General features: G+C 41.5%; 1 pseudogene; it reads left to right on the top strand.

Moving 5' to 3' along the window:
* The window catches only part of LOC139310017 (zinc finger protein 721-like), a 31,139-nt pseudogene extending 20,620 nt beyond the window's left edge, over window positions 1-10,519 (top strand).
* The last annotated feature ends 1,845 nt before the right edge of the window (window positions 10,520-12,364 follow it).

Genomic DNA, 12,364 nt, shown 5'->3' with positions numbered 1-12,364 from the left:
TTCTAACCACTGCGCCTCCAGAGCTCAATGGAGTTTAGTTATAGTTTCTCTCTCTGTGAAGTTACGGATACTCAGAAGAATGAGAGTGAAAGAGCTTTAGTTTATTGACAGCCAAAATAAATAAATCTAATAAAATAATATGAAATTAAGAACTATTTCAGAAAATAACTTCAATTTTTCCTGATAGATAGACAGAGGTGAGGTGAACTGGCTCTGGGATGTGTGGATCCTCATACTTGCAAATCATGGACACTTATCTGATGAAAGGCCTCTTATGTGAGAAACTCATCACATATATATCAATGTATCCTGTATGGAAAAATATTCAGGATGAAGAATTCCTCTCACAAAATAAGCCAAAATGAGAGGAAGCCCATGAAATACATGTTCAGAAAAACCTTTTTCAAGCATTTTTTGCCTTTCTAAGGGATGACAAGGATTTGAATTTGATTTAAATAAACTTAATTAAATATCACTGATATGGTTATTCATGAGCTGTTTTTAAATTCTGTTTTGTTCTAAGTGTAAAGATTAAAAATACACGAAACTTGATTGTAATTGTGGAGGGTGATACTTCAAGCTTTCAGAGGATCAAGCTACTTTGAAAATATTTATTCAAATATTGTTCACTGATGGCGAAAGTGCAGTGATTTTGATTTTCTAATCATTGTCTTTTTTTTCATAATGGAAGACTGACAAAATTAGTCAGGTTGGACTTAGAAGGAGCCTTTATATATAAAGAAATGGGCTGAAAAAACGGAGGCAGAATGAGAAGTTAAGGCCATTTTTTAAAAATTGTTTCTTCATCACAATTTCCTTTCTGTCACTAATTATAGCTAAATCTCTCTTTTCTTGCATTGTTCACCTCCAAGTCCAGACTAATCTTTTCAAACCAGTAAAATATCCATTACATTTGGCTAGACAAAAAATATTTTATTTTATTTTTTTATTTTATATTGGATTTCTATACCGCCCTTCTCCCTGAGGACTCAGGGCGGTGTACAGCCAGATTAAAAAACATGCAGAACAAATATTAAAAACAATTAAAAGATATATAAATTTGGCCCAATTAAAACTCATTACCAATTAAAAACGTTTAAAACATTTAAAAAACAGTTAAAAATTTCATCTTAAGCCAGCCCGGCTTGTTTAAATAAATGGGTTTTAAGGGCGCGACGGAAGGCACTGAGGTCTTGGATTCTCCGTATCTCTGGGGGGAGCTGATTCCAGAGGGTAGGTGCCCCCACAGAGAAGGCTCTCCCCCTGGGGGTCACCAGCCTACATTGTCTGGCTGATGGCACCCCGAGGAGGCCCTCTCTGTGGGAGCGCACGGGTCGATGGGAGGTCGTTGGTAGCAGCAGGCGGTCTCGAAGATAACTAGGTCTTTTACTCCAAAGCTCTTAAGGTTCCTACTCAAATTTCCTGAGGTAAATTTCCTACTCAACAACCAAAATAAAGCGATTCATCTCTCTCTCTCTCTCTTTTACTTTGTGGTATTTGAGATTTATATTTATTTTTCAGTATTTGCCTTCCTTCATTTTGTAACTCTATTTTTTCACTAGTCACATATGACTTTATTCAGCCAATCTTAATTTTTCCATCATGGCGGCTTGTTTTGAGGTAAAAAATTTTAAAGGTCAACAAGTTTGAGCTTTTTCTCCATTTTGGAACTTTTCTTTTAATGCTTCATTTTTATTGGGATGTATGGTTATTCTCAGTATTACAGGCTGCCTTTAGTATTTCCTTGGCTAAGCAGAGGCATGAATTATTAAAGTTTATGGTGCATAAGCGCACCAGGGTCCTTTGTAACTCTACTTCTACTTTTATTCCTATCCATGTCATGTATTCATAATCATGTTTATGCTTATATCTGTTATCTAATACATGCTTGACAAAATAAATAAATAAATAATGCCCATCATCCCAGACCCGCATGGAACATGAGGTCCTGAGCCCTTGCAGCGTCTTCATGCAATGCGCAAAGGATCCTCTAGGGGGCTCCCTGGAAAAGCGGTGCAGCTCCCTCCCTCCCCCGCCTTACAAGAGAACTGAGCATGCGCCGGTCCCTTTCCGAAGTCAAGAGAGAGATGCTTGCTTCCCGAGGCATTTTCCCATAAAGGCTTGAAAACTTTTCCGCTGTTTCTCCGGTCTCCGATTCTGCCTTCGGGTGAGCCTTTCTTGCACGGTCGGAGAGCCAGGCGTGAGTCGGGGTTCAGTGATGGAGGGGGGGGGCGGCTTTTCTATCGCGCTGGAGACTCGCATGGAGACATGCAAAACTTCCATCAGACTTGGAGTCGTGGGATGGAGGGGGGGGGCAGTGGTCCCATGTTCCCCTGCCGCTCCTGTGCATGCACGGGCCAGGCAGGGGAGAAAGCAAAGCTTCGGATCTTCCCCGTTGCCCCTAGAGAAAAACAAAATCTGAATCTCAGACAGAAGGGAGCCATTTACCCTCCATTTGGATGGGAAAATCTCTGCAGGGGAGGGAAAGGAGGAGAGGTCGCCTTTGCAAAACAGAGATTTCTGCCTCCAAGTCAGCCTTGACTCCTGGACAATTTTTTTTTTTTTTTTTTAGATTTGATTTATATGCTGCCCTTCTCCGGAGACTCAGGGCGGCTTAAAAGCAATAGCCTTCATACTTTTGTATATATTTTATACAAAGTCAGTTTATTGCCCCCACAATCTGGGTCCTCATTTTACCTACCTTTGAAAGGATGGAAGGCTGAGTCAATCTTGAGCCTGGTGAGATTTGAACTTGCAGTAATTGCAGGCAGCTGATGTTAATAACAGTGCTTTAGCCTGCTGCGCCACCAGGGCAATTAATAATAATAATAATAACCTTTATTGTCACTGCACAACATATGTACAATGAGATTGGTGGAGCTCCCTCAGTGCACCCCCCCCAACACAATACAACTCACAGTGAAGACAGAAAATCCCTAACCCAATAAATCATATTAACAAACACTCAGTCCCATTGCACCAGTGTGAACATGTTACACGTTGCGCCGGTCCTGCAATTTCCTGCATATTTCGTGGCCCCGTTTTCAGACGTTTCCCTCTCCTCCCCCTTTCTAGGCCGGGAGAAGCGAGCGGTCGGAGTCCCTTCTGCTGGCTTTGCATGCAAGGCTTCAACTCCGCATGCAAGTTGGGTGTAAGGTGTGCAAGGACTGGAAGTCGGTTTCCTGCTTTCCTGCCTTTCCCCACTATCACCAGTTTGGTTCTGGCGCCAGGTAAAGAAGGAGGAAGGAGGTGCTCCTTGGGCTGAGATGCATCATTCACACACTATGATTAGACCAATGTTGTTGTTGTTGTCAAGTCTGGTCTTTGTCATTCCGGTGTTGAATTCCCTAGTTGATTTGTTTACTTATTAAATGGATTTAGAGAGCTCTTTACCTCAATTGCTATTTGTGATCTTGGACCAGGGGTGAAATGCTCTGAAAAGCCTCTCTGATGATCAGGCAACTCAGCTGGGATCATCAGAGAGACTTTTAAAGCATTTTTTTCTGCAACCTCTTCAGAGGAAGAGGTGGTTTAAAAAAATGCTTTGAAAAGGCTCTGACGATCCCAGCTGTGTTGCCTGACTGGCAGAGGCTTTTCAAAGCATTTTTTTTTGCATTTGCAGAAAAAATGCTTTGAAAAGTTAAAAAAAAAAAGTTGGCCACGCCCACCCAGTCACATTATCTCCCCCCCCCCCCCCCACGCCCACAGAACCCGTAGTAACAAATTTTACATTTCATCCCTGCCTGGGACATTTGTGATTTGGATTGTGCAAATGGTTGCTTTTAATTATGCAGTCATAGAAATGATATTAAACTGTCTATTAAATTATATTAAATAAAATAATTGTTAGCCAGAGAGAGCCATTTGGTTCAGTGATGAAAGCACAAGGCTTGAAACCAAGAAATTAACATCTAGTCCAACCTTTGTCATGAAAGCCTTGAGCCCATCCCAACTCTCAGCCCAATCTACTTCACAGGGCTGTTGGGGGGGAAATATTAAGGACTGGCTAGAGTAATTTAATCATTATTATTTACAATAATACAGAAGACATAAAAATAACAGTTAAATTTTAATGAAACTAAGAAGTAGAAATCAAAATCAGATTTATATATATTTTTCCAGCATTTTGATAGACATTGACATTCTGAAGGGTTCTCTGCAATTTTCTCCATATAGAGAGATCAAGATTCCTCCCTCTCCCGTCCCAGACATTGGTAGGTTCATCCAAATTTCTTTTTTTGATTTTTCCTTCCCTTCTGTTCTGGAGCTTTATTAGAGACCAGAAAGAAGATGGAGGGACAACACCCAGCAGATGCAGAAGTTAGAAAAGGCCCTCCAGCTGCTCAGCCTTGGAACTGTGGGAAGAATGGGGCAAGTCCTGGACGGAGGAGCCACGAAGTGGCATCCAACAGTTCAGAGGTCCAATGCTGTCACTTCAGAAAAGTGCAGTTTCAGGAGGGGAGCCGTCCCCGAGATGTTTGCACTCAGCTTCACTACCTTTGCTGTCAGTGGCTGCAACCAGAAAAACACACCAAGGCTCAGATGCTGGACCTGGTGCTCCTGGAACAATTCCTGGCTGTCCTTCCCCCAGAGGTGGCGAAATGGGTGCAGGAGTGTGGAGCAGAGACCAGTTCCCAGGCGGTGTCCCTGGCAGAAGGCTTCTTGCTGACTCAGGAGGAGGAAAACATTCAAGAAGAATTTCAGGTGGGAGAATGGAATCATGGAGGTCTAGTCTAGTCTAGTCTAGTCTAGTCTAGTCTAGTCTAGTCTTTATTGTCATTGTGCATCATGTTTACAATGAAATTGTTTTAGCCTCTGGTGCAATCCATGACAAAAAAATACAACATAAATAGTATAAAGCATAATCCCTATGCAAGTAATTAGAGGAAAAAAGAAAGAAAGAAAGGAAAACTAGTCATATGTTTCCACATGTGCATGGAGTGATTGTGGTTGTGTTTAAGAGTCTGACAGCCCAAGGATAGAAACTATTTTTAAACCTATTTGTTTGGCTGGTTATGCTTCAATGTCTTCTGTCCGATGGTACAAGTGCGAAGAGACACTGACCAGGGTGTGAATCATCTCTGATTCTAAAGAGGATCTCTGAATTTGTCAATTTATTTATTGGTTCGATTTATATGCTGCCCTTCTCCGGAGACTCAGGGCGGCTTACAATGCGTTAAGCAATAGTCTTCATACTTTTGTATATACCTGGTTAGTAGGGCTTTCGCCCCCCCCAAGCGGTGTTCTTTTTATACAAAGTCAGTTTATTGCCCCCACAATCCGGGTCCTCATTTTACCTACCTCGAAAGGATGGAAGGCTGAGTCAACCTTGAATTCAATTCCTTTCTGGCAGAGTTTTCTGGGCTTATTAACTCCTAAGGGAATTTATTTTATTTTTCCAGAGGATCTATTTGGGGTAATTCTTCCATTCTGTTTCAAGTTGTAGCAATGGACATTGGGGTCTGGTAATTTAAAGGTGCAGTATAATAATTCATTTCTATCTCTCTGCTCTTCCTTTGTTTCTCATATCACATCATGTCCAGAAATCCGTGGAGGCTTTGATTGAGTATCCCAAGGGGGGGAAAGATTCATTAAGAACTTCTCAAGAGCTGCTCTTCAGGGAGAACTTCCAGAAAGATCAAAGCCAAGACGCTACGCAAGGTAAGAAAAGCTCTTTCTGGGTGAGGTGAGATTTCAACATTTAGCTGATTATTTTGCTCCACTTTATTGGAGTTTCTCTCTTTAACAAACCTGCTTCCACTATTTTCCTCTTTCTCATAGAGAGTAGAAAGCTGTCCTTGGACTTTTTAGAATCACCTCTTTGTGCTGGAGCTGAAAGATTAGCTGAACCATTACTTCAGGTAAGGAGAAATAAGATCGGAAAAGGTCCATAAATCTTGGATGAATTTCATTTTGTTCTAGAGTTCAATGTATAAAATTATTGTTTCTAAGCAATACAAATTTCATATCAGGTCATTGAACATTCACACTCAACTTGACCTACCCTCTCCCTTCTGAGGGGATCCTTTGTGAGTTGCTTTCTCCACCCCTCCTGCTTCACCATCAGATTTCATTGACCAGACTGTTGTCAGCATCAGGGCTGTTTCTTCTGTCTCCCAGGGTTGTTCACACAGACCAATACCCCTTTTTTCCCCTTTTGAAAAGCATCTTTGGGACAACTGTGACCTGGTGATTGAGAATCTCTATAGACCAGGGGTGGGTTTCTACCGGTTCGCCCCGGTTTGGGCGAACTGATAGTAGTGGCGGTGGCGGCAGGCTCCACCCACTCGCCCGGACATCATCACAGATGATCTGCGCATGCACAGAAGTGCTGCGCAAGCAAAGCATGTGCAGAAGCACTGTGCAGGAGTGAAATAAGTGTGCACGCCCTCCCTATTCCCAACCAGTAGCAAAGATAAGAGGAACCCACTACTGCTATAGACATATAGAGTACTATTACAAGCTCTTTCAACTTCTTCATGAAGGTGTGGAGTTCGGGTACGTTGATTGCACAGTGGATAAAATGAGCCATTGAAAAACATGTCAGCTGGGTTTTGCCAGGATTTTGCTCTGCCCATCCTAGGAAGAATGGGAGTCACTGACAAGTAGCGGATTTAAGACCCAACCACCAATTGACCAAGAATATTTTAGTTGGTTAAACTGTAAGGCATTCCAAACACTTCCAGCTTGATCAAACATGATTTAGTTGTGCCATCAGCCAAAAGCGGTGAGACCTTATTCTGAATTCTGCAGAGGATGCCCATTTTGTTCACTTGATCTCTTTCCTAGAATTGGTTGAAGAAAATTATCCCATTATTCTTGGGATTAACTGTTAATAAGGAAACTTGTGTCCTTGTTCAGGATGTTGTATCTTTTGAAGAAGTGGCCGTGTATTTCTCCAAGGAGGAATGGTCTCAACTGGATGCTGACCAAAAAGTGCTCCACAGAGAAGTCATGCTGGAGAATTCCAGGAATCTCCTTTCTCTGGGTAAGAATCACTGTCTGTGCTCAGGAACATAGAGAAGCGGCTTGAATGTTATTTCTGGGGGAAAAAAATCATTTATTTGCAATGCATTCAGAAAGCATTCTGACTTGTAGAATGTTGTTATGGTGCAGCATGATTCTACAGGTGTTGAAATTTATTTTTTTCTCATTAATCTACACTGGGTACCCAATAATGACAAAGTGAAAAGAAAATTTTAGAAATGTCTATTAATTTATTAGTTTCTAACCCGGTGTCCTAACCCAATCTGACTTTATGAAAGAAGGAAATTTATTGAAAGAGAAATTGGAAAAACTGCATGCCCTGGCTTTTTACATAAAGGAAATTGGTTTTTTTAATGTTTTCTGCTCATAAAGCATAATATTCGTTTCCTAGAAGATATTACCAAGAATCTGAGGACGAGGCTGAATGTCCTGATGGTGTGGCCTCTTTTGAGCAAGGTTCTGCCTACCAGGATTCGGTATTCCCTCCTGAACCTGGCCACCGGGTTCCTGATGGCCCTGAGCGGGAGGTTCCCTTCTTAGAGATACGCTCACTTGTATACCAAATTTGGCATCCGCCTAAGTTGAGGGTGGGGAGCTATTGCCATCCAGAAATTCCCTTTGACTTTCAAAGATTCTGCTCTGCAGACAAGTGGGGATGAGACTTTTATTGAAGTTGGGAGGTGCTGGGTATGTTGCTGCCCCAACATAATACAGTGTCCAATATACCTTGGGAGTTTGTGGCACCATGGAGTTGTCCCAGGTCAAAGATTAGATCAGGGTTGTGGTCCAATCCTATTATATGAGGATCATTTTACTTGGAAATGGGTCTTTGCTATAATCTTAGTTTGGACTCTTCATGTTTGCCAACAAAACAATGATTTCAGAAGAAAAGTTTTGATTGTTCCCTTATTCTTGTCACCGTTTTCATTTTTTCCATAAGGCTTTAATGGGCAAGAGAATAAGAATTGCAATGCGGAATGCCAAGCGATCCATTTGAAAGGGGGAAAAAGGAAATTTGTAGATCAGATGCAACCAAAGAGTGATGAAACAAAGCAATCACGACGTGGAATTAAAAAAAGTCTTCCTCGGGTCACTTGGCTTCCTAACCATAAAGTTATCGATAAGGGGGAAATACTATATAAATCCATGGAGTGTGGAAAGAGATTCAAAAAATCTGATAATCTCATTTCTCATAAAAAGACACATTCAGAAGAGAAACGATTTACCTGCAAGGAGTGTGGAAAGACCTTCTCTTATAATTACCATCTTATAAGACATCAAAGGATCCACACAGGAAAGAAACCGTATCAATGCATGGAATGTGGAAAGACCTTCTCTTATAATTACCATCTTATAAGACATCAAAGGATCCACACAGGAGAGAAACCGTATCAATGCATGGAGTGTGGAAAGACATTTACTCGTAGCACTCATCTTAAGTGTCACAAGCGGATCCACACAGGAGAGAAGCCATATCAATGCATGGAGTGTGGAAAGACATTTACTCGTAGCAGTAATTTTAATACCCACAAGAGGATCCACACAGGAGAGAAGCCATATGAATGCATGGAGTGTGGAAAGACATTTACTCGTAGCAGTAATTTTAATACCCACAAGAGGATCCACACAGGAGAGAAACCATATCAATGCATGGAGTGTGATGAGACCTTCTTTTATTCTAGGACTCTCATAATCCATCAGAGGAATCACAGAGGAGAAAGACCTCATAAATGCATGAAATGTGGAAAAACCTTTACATGTAACAGTAGTCTGAAATCCCACAACGTGATCCACACAGGAGAGAAGCCATATGAATGCATGGAGTGTGGAAAGACATTTACTCGTAGCAGTAGTCTTAATTCCCACAACTTGACCCACACAGGAGAGAAGCCATATGAATGCATGGAGTGTGGAAAAACATTTACTCGTAGCAGTAGTCTTAATTCCCACAACTTGACCCACACAGGAGAGAAGCCATATGAATGCATGGAGTGTGGAAAGACCTTCCGTTATTCTAAGTCTTTTATAAATCATCAAAGGAATCACACAGGACAAAGAGCTTATAAATGCATGTAGTGTGGAAAGACGTTTACGTGTAGCTGTCATCTTAATTCCCACAAGAGGATCCACACAGAAGAGAAGCCATATCAAAGCATGGAGTGTGGAAAGGGTTTTAGGAAGTGTTGTCATCTTACCTCCCATAATAGGATTCATACAGGAGAGAAACCGTATCAATGCATGGAGTGTGGAAAGACCTTCTCTTATAATCACGTTCTTATAAGACATCAAAGGATCCACACAGGAGAACGACCTTATAAATGTATGGGATGCGAAAAGTCCTTTACATGTAGCACTCATCTTAAGAGCCACAAGAGGATGCACACAGGAGAGAAGCCATATCAATGCATGGAGTGTGGAAAGACATTTACTCATAGCAGTTATCTTAATACTCACAAGTGGATCCACACAGGAGAAAAGCCATATCAAAGCATGGAGTGTGGAAAGACATTTACTCATAGCAGTTATCTTAATACTCACAAGTGGATCCACACAGGAGAGAAGCCATATCAATGCATGGAGTGTGGAAAGACATTTACTCATAGCAGTTATCTTAATACTCACAAGTGGATCCACACAGGAGAGAAGCCATATCAATGCATGGAGTGTGGAAAGACATTTACTCATAGCAGTTATCTTAATACTCACAAGTGGATCCACACAGGAGAGAAGCCATATCAATGCATGGAGTGTGGAAAGACATTTACTCATAGCAGTTATCTTAATACTCACAAGTGGATCCACACAGGAGAAAAGCCATATCAATGCATGGAGTGTGGAAAGACATTTACTCATAGCAGTTATCTTAATACTCACAAGTGGATCCACACAGGAGAAAAGCCATATCAATGCATGGAGTGTGGAAAGACATTTACTCATAGCAGTTATCTTAATACTCACAAGTTGTTCCACACAGGAGAGAAACCGTATCAATGCATGGAGTGTGATGAAACCTTCTGTTATTATAAGACTTAGAATCCATCAGAGGAATCACAAAGGAGAAAGTCCTTATAAATGCATGGAGTGTGGAAAACCCTTTAGTTGTAGCAGTGGTGTGAAATCCCACAATTTGATCCACACAGGAGAGAAACCATATTAATGCATGGAGTGTGGAAAGACCTTCTGTTATTCTAAGTCTTTTATAAATCATCGAAGGAATCACACAGGAGAAAGAGCTTATAAATGCATGTAGTGTGGAAAGACCTTTACGCGTAGCTGTCATCTTAATTCCCACAAGAGGATCCACACAGGAGAGAAGCCATATCAAAGCATGGAGTGTGGAAAGGGTTTTAGGAAGTGTAGTCATCTTACTTCCCGTAATAGGATTCACACAGGAGAGAAACCGTATGAATGCATGAAGCATGGAAAGAGCTTTACTCGTAGTAATCGTCTTAATTCCCACAAGAGGAGCCAGACCAAAGAGAAGTCATATAAATGTGTGAAATGTGGAGATGACCTTAGAGTTGTGATCTGACTTCCCATAAAATAATCCATACAGGTGAGAAACCGTATGAAACCATATGCATGTAGTGAGGAAAGAGATTTGTAAGGAGTAATGCTCTTACTCGCCATAGAGGAATCACACATGGCAGAAACCATATCAATAAAGGAAGTGTGGGTAGAATTCCCAAGAGAAATCCAGGTAGTCCTCAGGTAATGACTGCAATTGAGCCCAAAATTTCTGTTGCTAAGTAAAAGACTTACTGTGTTTTGGCGTATATTATACTTTTTCTTGCCACATTTCTTAACAGAATCACTGTAATTGTTAAGTTAGTAACACTGTTGTGAAATGAATCTGGCTTCCCCATTGGTTTTGCTTGTCAGAAGCTCACAAAAAGTGATCACATGATCCAGGGATTCTGCAGCTGTCACAAATCAGTTGCCATGCATCTGAAATTGGATCAGGTGACCATCAGGATGTTGTTCATAAGTGCGAAAAATGTTCAGAAGTCATGTTTTTCAGTGCTTCTATAACTTTGAATAATCATTATACGAACTGTAGAAAATCGAGGACTACCTATAGTTGTCTCAAATCTTATGCTAGGACCATTTCCGTAATAATCCAAATAAATTGTAGACCTTCTTAGCTATGTATGCATAAATTGCCTTTCTAGTGCAAACCCACACAGTGTAGATCCCTAATCCTGCTTGTAATTTTTACTAAGTCCAATTCTAAATGTAGAAATATTCTTGAGTGTTTTTCATTATATTTCAGATATTCCAAAATACCAAATGCAATTATCACATTTCCATCTCCCATCTAACAGTGAGGATGCTTTGCTTACAAAGCCGTGTCTCCTTGCATGGAAAGGAAGTGGGCCTCCCTCTGACTCATAGACTGCCTTCCTCTTGCTCTGCAAAGGTCTGTCAAGGCGGAAGTTGGACTCGGAGGGAACTGCTCCCAGCAAACTTTCTCCTCCACTTCTTCCACACTTAGCAGAGTTGTCCTCCACCTCTTGCTTTGCAGGGAGGGGTTTACCGGACAGGGAAACAAACCCGAACGATGTCTGAGATTGGGAGTACGTCTCCCTCGGCATGCTGTGCACGTACACACACAGACACACACACACACCAATCCAAGCTTGGAGACTTATCCGCATTTGAGCTTGCAAACTGCCAATCATGGCTGGGCTTGAGAAGAAGGCACCGAATTTTCCCCACCTTGAGTTAGCCAGTGCAACTTATTCCATCCTGACCCAGCTGTCCCAAGTCAGCCTCACCCAGTGAGTGGTATCGAACTGACCATGCCCACCCGGCCTCTGTGAGTTGTCATAGTCTTACATGCAACTAGCCCTTTGAGGGCAACCATAATGCTGATGCAGCCCTCAATGAAATAGAGTTTGACACCCCTGCTCTGCACCATCGCCATGAACATGTGATCAAATGCTTGTGAACTGGTTCCTATTAATGCCAGTTGCAGTGCCCTGGGGTCATATTCAGAAATTAACTTCAGTTTCTCTTGACAAATAGATAGATAGAGGTGGGGAGAACTGGCTCTGGGAGATGTAGATCATCCTACTCGCAAATTTTTATTTTATTTTATTTTTTTAATTTGATTTATATGCCGCCCTTCTCCGGAGACTCAGGGTGGCTTACAATGCGCTAAGCAATAGCCTTCATACTTTTGTATATTTTATACAAAGTCAGCTTATTGCCCCCACAAACTGGATCCTCAATTTACCTACCTTAGAAAGGATGGAAGGCTGAGTCAACCTTGAGCCTGGCGAGATTCGAACCTGCAGTAATTGCAGGCAGCTGGTTTTAATAACAGGGTGCTTTAGACCACTGTACTACCAAGGCTCCTTGGTAGTATCACAGA

The sequence above is a fragment of the Pituophis catenifer genome, unplaced genomic scaffold (assembly GCF_029215685.1).
Source record: "Pituophis catenifer annectens isolate HBS135680 unplaced genomic scaffold, rPitCat1.0.hap2 SCAF_2, whole genome shotgun sequence".
NCBI classification, from domain to species: domain Eukaryota; kingdom Metazoa; phylum Chordata; class Lepidosauria; order Squamata; family Colubridae; genus Pituophis; species Pituophis catenifer.
Note: the sequence above shows the minus strand (reverse complement) of the source record. Positions and strands in the feature narration are given on the sequence as shown.